Source organism: Lactuca virosa, chromosome 3 (genome assembly GCF_052849685.1).
Source record: "Lactuca virosa cultivar CGN04683 chromosome 3, Lactuca_virosa_CGN04683_v6, whole genome shotgun sequence".
NCBI lineage: Eukaryota > Viridiplantae > Streptophyta > Magnoliopsida > Asterales > Asteraceae > Lactuca > Lactuca virosa.
The window spans coordinates 196,976,600-196,984,697 of NC_136428.1; positions in this window are offsets into that span (position 1 = coordinate 196,976,600).

Below are 8,098 nucleotides of genomic sequence, written 5' to 3' on the forward strand. Positions count from 1 at the left end.
TAATGTCTTCAGTTTCCCGACTACCAACTGTAACATCTCGGGAATTATAAGATTCATATGGCATGCATAAGTTTGAATCAATTAAGTATGGACGTTTTTCAAGCCTAGAACTCTTAATTGGTAGATTGATGTTGGAGGTAAGGCTCGAACGCGGGGCGTTCATATCTTGAACGCTCAGCGTTCGGTGCATGAAGTGGGACGCGGAGGCCAAGATGAACGTGGTGCGTTCCAGGGAGGAACGCAGGGCGTTCGCCGTATGCATTCAAAAACCCTAAATGAGCACTTTTTAAACAACTTAAGACCCAAGGCTCTCCATTCTCTCAACCTCCAATGTACCTTAAGCCTCTTTTCGAAACCCTAACCCTAATTGTGAGTGTGTGAGCTTAGAAGACCATCTTTGAGTGTATTTTGGTGTTCTTGAAGAAGAATGATCACCTTGGAGTCTCATTGATCAAGGAAGAGCTTTTGGATCAAGGTTCTCCAGATAATTTGCAAGCCTAAGAAGGTATAAAGTTTCTATCTTGCTATCTTGAAGCTTAAGATCTAGATTAGGGCTTGTTTTGTGCTTCTTATGGTCTTGTGGATGCTCTTTGGGGGTTTGAGCCACTCCAAGAGCATAGGATTGAAGATCCTCACGTTTCTGAGTTGTTAGAGTCATAAAAATGGTAACTTGATCGTTGAGGACCTACCATGCAGAGGTTTTGGGTATTGGTTTATGGATTGGAAGCTTTAATGGATGTTTGGGTCCTTTTTGGGCCATGCAAAGGTGCCACGTCAAGGACTTTATGGATTAAGACTCTGATAGGAAGCTATTTTGAAGATTTGAGCATTAGACTTAAAGTATTAAGACATAAATGTGATTTTTGGTCCCTGGTCGGGAACACAGCACGTTCATCTTGGGAACGACGTGCGTTTCGGCGTCGAGTCGCGATCAGCGGTCAGGCAACGAACGCCCAACGTTCCACAAGGGAACGCCCAACGTTTGGTCCAAAAGTGGGCTTCTTGGGCTTGTCCATGTTGGGCTTTGGTCTTGGATTGGAGTTTTCGCGTGTTGGGCTTTTTGGTCAGAAAGTTCTTAGAGTTTTGGACTTTTATTTAGACATGTCTAGTTGGGCTAAGATTTTTATTGGGCCTTGATGGGCCCAATAATTTTTGGACTTTAGTGGGCCCAATGGGCTTGGTCCTTGGGCCATAGGAGAATTATTATTGGACCAGGAATCATTAGGCTTTTGGGGAAGGCCCATATGGTGTTGGGCCCAATTTAGAAAATTGGGCCATTGGTGGGCCATTAGTGGGCTTGGGAAGTCTACCTAGTATTGGGCCTTTCGTGTTACGGTTTTGGGCTTTAGGCTTGGAAAAAATTAAATCAGGGGTAAAATGGTCATTTTACCCTAAGAAGGATTATTGGGTCTTGACTAAGTGTTATTTTGGTACTGATAGCTCGAGGAGTCGAAGAATCAGTAGTTCGGGGATTTGTCAGTTAGCAGCCAAAGGATTATCCGAGGGACTTCGACAGTGTGAGATGAGTCTCCTCACCATAGCAATGGGTCGAAGGCACCATGGCCTACCCATTATGTGTTATGTGGTATGCTATTTGGTTACGTGTTAGGTGGTATGCTAGTTGATTATGTGGTACTTTATATGCTAGTTGTCTTTGTGATATTTACATGAATGACCATAAGGGTGCCCATGACACTTGGTTATAAGACCATGTGGGGGTGCCCATGGCATTCCAGGTAAAGACCATAGGGGTGCCCATGACACTTGGTTATAAGACCATGTGGGGGTGCCCATGGAATTCCAGGTAAAGACCATGGGGGTGTCCATGGCACTTGGTTATAAGACCATGTGGGGGTGCCCATGGCATTCCAAGTAAGACCATGGGGGTGCCCATGGTACATAGGTGTAAGACCATGTGGGGTTGCCCATGGCATCCTGGAGTAAGACCCTGGAGGGTGTCCAGGGCATCCTTCTATGTTTATATGCATGGTTTATGTGATTGATATGGTTTATGTGATTACGTGGATTATGTAGGCTATGCTCTAGGGAACTCACTAAGCTTCGTGCTTACATTTTTGTTTATGCTTTCAGGTATCACCGATTTAGAAAGGAAGGGCCCGACTTATCGCAGCGCACACACCCGTGTTTTCCGCAATATGTGATTTTGGGATGAACTCTGATAAATGTTTTTAATTAGCAATGATTTGGAATGTTGAATTAAACGATATCAGAGCCTTGGTTTGACGGATTCGAACATACTTTCGGGTGTGTCTGAACTCAAAATGAGGATCTGCAAAATTTCAAAAGAAAAATGTTTTCAAGGAAAGAGTTTTCTAAGACAAGAAAGGGTGTGGTGCATGCAATCAGCCGAGCTCAAGTAAGTTTTCCCCAAAATACCCATATATAGGTTATCTGCTATGACTTGATTTATGAATCTGTGAATCGCATGCTAGTTAGGGCAAGGAGAGATGCGTTTTTATGTATGTTGTATGAACTGGTAGACTTTCATGTTGGTGTTGATTAGTCAGCGATAGATTGGCCTGATATGTGATGCTTGTAGCCTTGGGCATACTGGATGCTGTGCGGGAATGGGAATGACTATTGGTATTAGTAACTGCTAAGTGTATGCTAAATTGTATTCGGTTAGGATCTTATAGCCTTAGAATAATTGATTTGGCCTTATTTCCTGTTCCTCGTCTAGTTGTGGTCCTAGGGTAGAGTCTATTATTTGACAGTCTATTAGATCTTGTTCTGTGTATAATTTGCATGCATAAGGCAGCTGACAGTGAGTGTGGATGTGGATAGCATGAGTTGTGGTATGTAGGCTGAATGTTCTATTATAGTTTCATGGTTTGGAGAGTTACTGCACGAATGTTGCTTGCTTTGTGCTTTGTGGAACTCTTGAATGATGGGAGTCAGCTACTAAGTGAATATGACGATATTCAGGAGGTGGATGGGTGGCATCATGGGAAGTTCTTCAGCAGCTGATGGCAGGGTGAGGTCGGGAACCTAAGAAAGTCGAGGATATGCTCCAGTGAGTTAGTGGGACAGTTCGGTGAGGTTGGAAGCCTAGGAGTTGCTTCGGTGGGTATCGTGCTGCTGTTTAGTGGATATTTGGTGCATCAGTGGAGTAGGTGACTTAGAGGATTTGGGAGGATTGCTGAGGAAAGTATGGATAGGTGTGGAAGGTAGTATTGGGCCCGTACTACTGAAAGCATAGGATCCATACTCGAATCAGTGAGAGTCTTGGAGATATAAGAAGCTTATGGAAAGGAGAATTCTTGGTTATGATTGGACCGTAGGAATAGCTGCTGTACAGGATGAGGAGGAGCACGCACGAGGAAGGACCAGGGTTTGGTTACGGATCTAGTGGTGAGCCAGTTAGTGGAAGGAATGCTAGGGATTTGAGTTCACGTTGGACTAAAAAGATGGAAAGTGTTTTCAACACTAGTCCCTACCCCTTAGGAGCTAAGGTTCGGTTCACCGTGGTTCTCTTGTATCGGGCGGCAAGGAGTTATTTGGGAGTGATTGTGCGATCTATTAAGCTTTCGGGATTGGAGACTATGTCTTGGGAGTATTTTGTAGCCCGGGTTAGGGCAGAGTTTGCTCCAGCTATTGCAGTTCAGCTGTTGACGATTGAGCTGGTGAGGGTGCCAGGGTGCCAAACCCTGAATGATATGAAAACCAGAGTCCGAGGGCGGGATATCGATTTGGGGTACCCCGGGGAGAGACGATCAGGTCAGGTGCATTAGTAGAGGGTCTCGGGAAGAGACCCAATACTTCTGAACAAGGTTGGAGAGGCTAGCAGGGCCGGGTTCGGTGTATCGCGTGCGAGAAAGGCACAATGGAGCTTGGCAATCCAAAAGTATGGGTTGCTACGAGCGTAGCAGGTTTATCATGTCAGTAGAGATTGTTCTCTGGGGGAGGCAAGGGAAGCCAGTGCTCCAGCAGGTGGTTCGGCGAGTGTGTTATAATTTTACGATTCTTTCGGTTGCTATCGGTTTCTTGTTGCTTGGAATCCTATAGTATGTTGGGTTTGCGTTATCTTTGGGTTGCGATTATGTCATCGTTGGGCTGTATCTTCGGGGAGTGTCTTACGCATGCCGTGAATCATTAGTGGGTTATTGAAGGGTCATTTCTCGTATAGATAGCTCCAAGTGTTCGGTTGCATGTTAGGTGGTAGTCGAGAGCGGTTTAGGGGCGTTGTATGGAGGGTTTATGGTCAGGATTCAACGGGTTAACTCTTCGGTATCGTTAGGATTCAGTAGCTTTTTCAGTCATGTTGATTGACGTTTAGGGCGACTAGGGAGGTGGTCCATTGCTGAGGTTTTAGTTTGGGCATCAAATCTGAGGGTTACAAGTGTGGGGTGTAGTATCATCTAAAGTATTTCGGATCAATAGTGTTGTTGGGCTTCAGAAAGTGTTCAACAGATCTTCGGGGATTGTGCAATCTTTTGGGATGGTTAGTGATGGAACAATAGCATTGGTAAGCGCTGGTTGTCAGCAGACCGTTAGGGGGTAAGAAGTATTGGCGAAATCCTTCAATTCTCGTGTGTCGTGAGTACTTGTCGAATCGAAGTGGGGGAGAATCATTCAGGTGTTCAGGAGCAGGAGCGGTTATGAAACTAGGATGGGTTTCACATCCCCGTCAGGGAGGAAGGCGGCCCAAGCGACTGTTTGGTTTGATGGTTGTGTGAGTTGGGAGTTCGGTAAAACTCCCAGCATATGAATCGCGTCTTCTTGATGCTTGATAGCAGAATTTGGGGAATTAGGTTAGGGTTCCGGTCATGAATTGAGTTTAGTTTGGGTGTTTGGTCGAGTGCGTGCTCGACTCTGTGTGCGATTCGAATTGATAGATTAGGTATAAGGCATTGGGCTGCGGTTGTGTTATGGCGAAAGTGTTGCAAGACTGCGGGGAATCCGTAGCATTTACTAATGTTCAGTTGGGGGTGAAAGTGTTGTAAGACTACAGGGGAGCCGTAGCGTTCACTAGTAGTCAGATAGTGTGGGAAGTGTTGTAAGACTGCGGGGTAGCCGTAGCATTCACAAGCGGTCAGATAGTGTGGAAAGTATTGTAAGACTGCGGGGGTAGCCGTAGCATTCACAATCGGCCAGATAGTGTGGAAGGTGTTGTACGACTGCGGAGGAGCCATATCATTCACAAGCGTCCAGATAGTGTGGGAAGTGTTGTAAGACTGCGGGATAGCCGTAACATTCATTAGCAGCCAGATAGCGGGTGAAAGTATTGTACGGATGAGGGGCAGCCGTAGCATTCTTCATGTGGTTAGATAGTGTGAGAAAGTGTTGTTAGACTACGGAATAAGTCGTAGCATTCACAGGTTCATTCAGATAAGTTAGGCCCGGGTGGGTCAGTTCGTAGGATTGTGGAAAGGCCATAGTGTGATCGGAATCAGGAAAGGATAGGTCGATAGGATTCGAGGTGGAGTTGGACTTGTATAGCCCTAGATAGGTAAGACATGTGGGCAAGGCTGCTCTGTAGTATGGTTTAGGTGAGACCCGTGAGCGAGGCCCGTGTGACTATAGCAATGTAGGTGGGACATGGCAGAGACCGTAGGGTCGAGGTATGGGATCAGGGATTCCAGGATTTATGGAGCCAAAAGTGGCAATGTGGATAGGGTAGTTTTCGATTGCCGAAGTTTTCTTCGGAAGTCATTGGGAGCGACTGAGAGGGTGTTCTTTGGTTCAGCAACCGGGTGGGAATCCGACATTCCAGATAGTTGGCAGATAAGTTGGGACCAGGGAGGTCTCGGTTCATTCGGAAAGGGGATAAAAGGCAGCATGATGTTCGGGTAGAAGTAGTGATATGAGGATTCTTGTGTTTGGAGTAGCTTGCTGATCGAAGGTGCTAAGTCACTTACAGTTGGATTAAATAATCTCAGAATAATTGATTTGACCCTATTGCACAGCTCTCGGCTGAGTCTAACCGTTGCAGGGATGAATCTTCTACTCGAAGGATTATCTATGCCTTCTGTCAAGTATAAGTGTTCTACAGTTGATTATGGTCAGTGATTTTGTTTTGAGGGTAGCATCAAGATAATCAGGGTTGGAAGTTTTATGGTTGATCAGTTATTCGATAAATTTTTGGCATGTTAATTTTTGGAGCATAGGCGGTCTGTCATGGAGATAAACCATTATACATTTCAGATATCGGAAGGACAGAAGTAGTTCTTTGTATGACAGTAAGGATTTATCCTTCATCGGGTTTGGAGAGTCTTGCTTGATTGGGTTCAGTTGCCTTAGGAAGGCCATTGGATGCCCAGTATGATGGTTGTGTTCCTCAGGATGTCGGGTGTTAGTATGCATTAGGTTAGAAATGGGTTGTCGATTGTTGGTGGGAGTTATGTACCCAAGTTTTTATCAAGGTCATAGCGCTCCTAAGGCTTCACCTTGTAGGGGTAACATCTGATACAAGGTAGTGAGGACATCAGAAGTGGCATGTGAGCGGTAACCGAAGGGATTTGCGGCGACAGACTTCGAAAACAAAGTCTAGTTAAGTGGGGGAGATTTGTAACATCTCGGGAATTATAAGATTCATATGGCATGCATAATCTTGAATCAATTAAGTATGGAAGTTTTTCAAGCCTAGAACTCTTAATTGCTAGATCAGTGTTGGTGGCAAGGGTCAAACGTGGGGCATTCATATCTTGAATGCTCAGCATTCGGTGCATGAAATGGGATGCGGAGGCCAAGAAGAACGTGGTGCGTTCGAGGGAGGAACGTAGGACGTTCTCCTTATGCACTCAAAAACCCTAAATGAGCACTATTTAAACAAGTTAAGACCCAAGACTCTTCATTCTCTCAGCCTCCATTGTACCTTAAGCCTCTTTTCGAAACCCTAACCCTAATTGTGAGTGTGTGAGCTTGGAAGACTATCTTTGAGTGTATTTTGGTGCTCTTGAAGAAGAGTGATCACCTTGGAGTCTCATTGATCAAGAAGAAGCTTTTGGATCCAGGTTCTCCAGCTCATTTGCAAGCCTCAGAAGGTATAAAGTTTCTATCTTGCTATCTATATAGCTTAAGATCTAGATTAGGGCTTGTTTTGTGCTTCTTATGGTCTTGTGGATGCTCTTTGGGGGTTTGAGCCACTCCAAGAGCATAGGATTGAAGATCCTCACGTTTCTGAGGTGTTAGAGTCATAAAAATGGTAACTTGATGGTTGAGGACCAACCATGCAGCGGTTTTGGGTCTTGGTTTATGGATTGGAAGCTTTAATGGATGTTTAGGGTCCTTTTTGGGCCATGCAAAGGTGCCAAGTCAAGGACTTTATGGATTAAGACTCTGATAGGAAGCTATTTTGAAGATTTGAGCATTAGACTTACAGTATTAAGACATAAATGTGATTTTTGGTCCCTGGTCGGGAACGCAACGCGTTCATCTTGGGAACATTATGCGTTTCGGCGTCGAGTCGCGATCAACGGTCAAGTAACGAACGCCCAACGTTCCACAAGGGAACGTCCATCGTTCGGTTCAATAGTGGGCTTCTTGGGCTTGTTCATGTTGGGTTTTGGACTTGGATTGGAGTTTTCGCGTGTTGGGCATTTTAGTCAGAAAGTTGTTAGAGTTTTGGACTTTTATTTGGACATGTCTAGTTGGGCCAAGATTTTGTATTGGGCCTTGGTGGGCGCAATGGTTTTGGACTTTAGTGGAATATTTGCAGTATTGTATATTATTGAGGGATTAGTAACCAAAAACTTGTTATTAAAGTTAGGTTTATTAATAAACTTCAAATTTATGTGGGCCTTCTATGCATCAACCTAAGTATCACTATACTTAGAAAGACCTCTAGCTTATAACCGTTAATTGCTAGAGCAGGAAAAAATTATGTATAGATCTATACGGGTTGACACACCCACCCATGGTTGCTAGCTACAACCTTGAACGTCAAGTCACATTAGGTGATAATTGTCTTTTCTTCTATTTGACACCCTTATGAAGCGTCAGGAGAGGCATATAAGTTTGAAGTAACTCGGTTATGGCACTCACATAATATACTATGTATAGGAAATTAGAAATACATATAGCATATAAAGGAATTTAGGAAACTTGAAATACCTATAAGAAATATCTTTTTTTATCA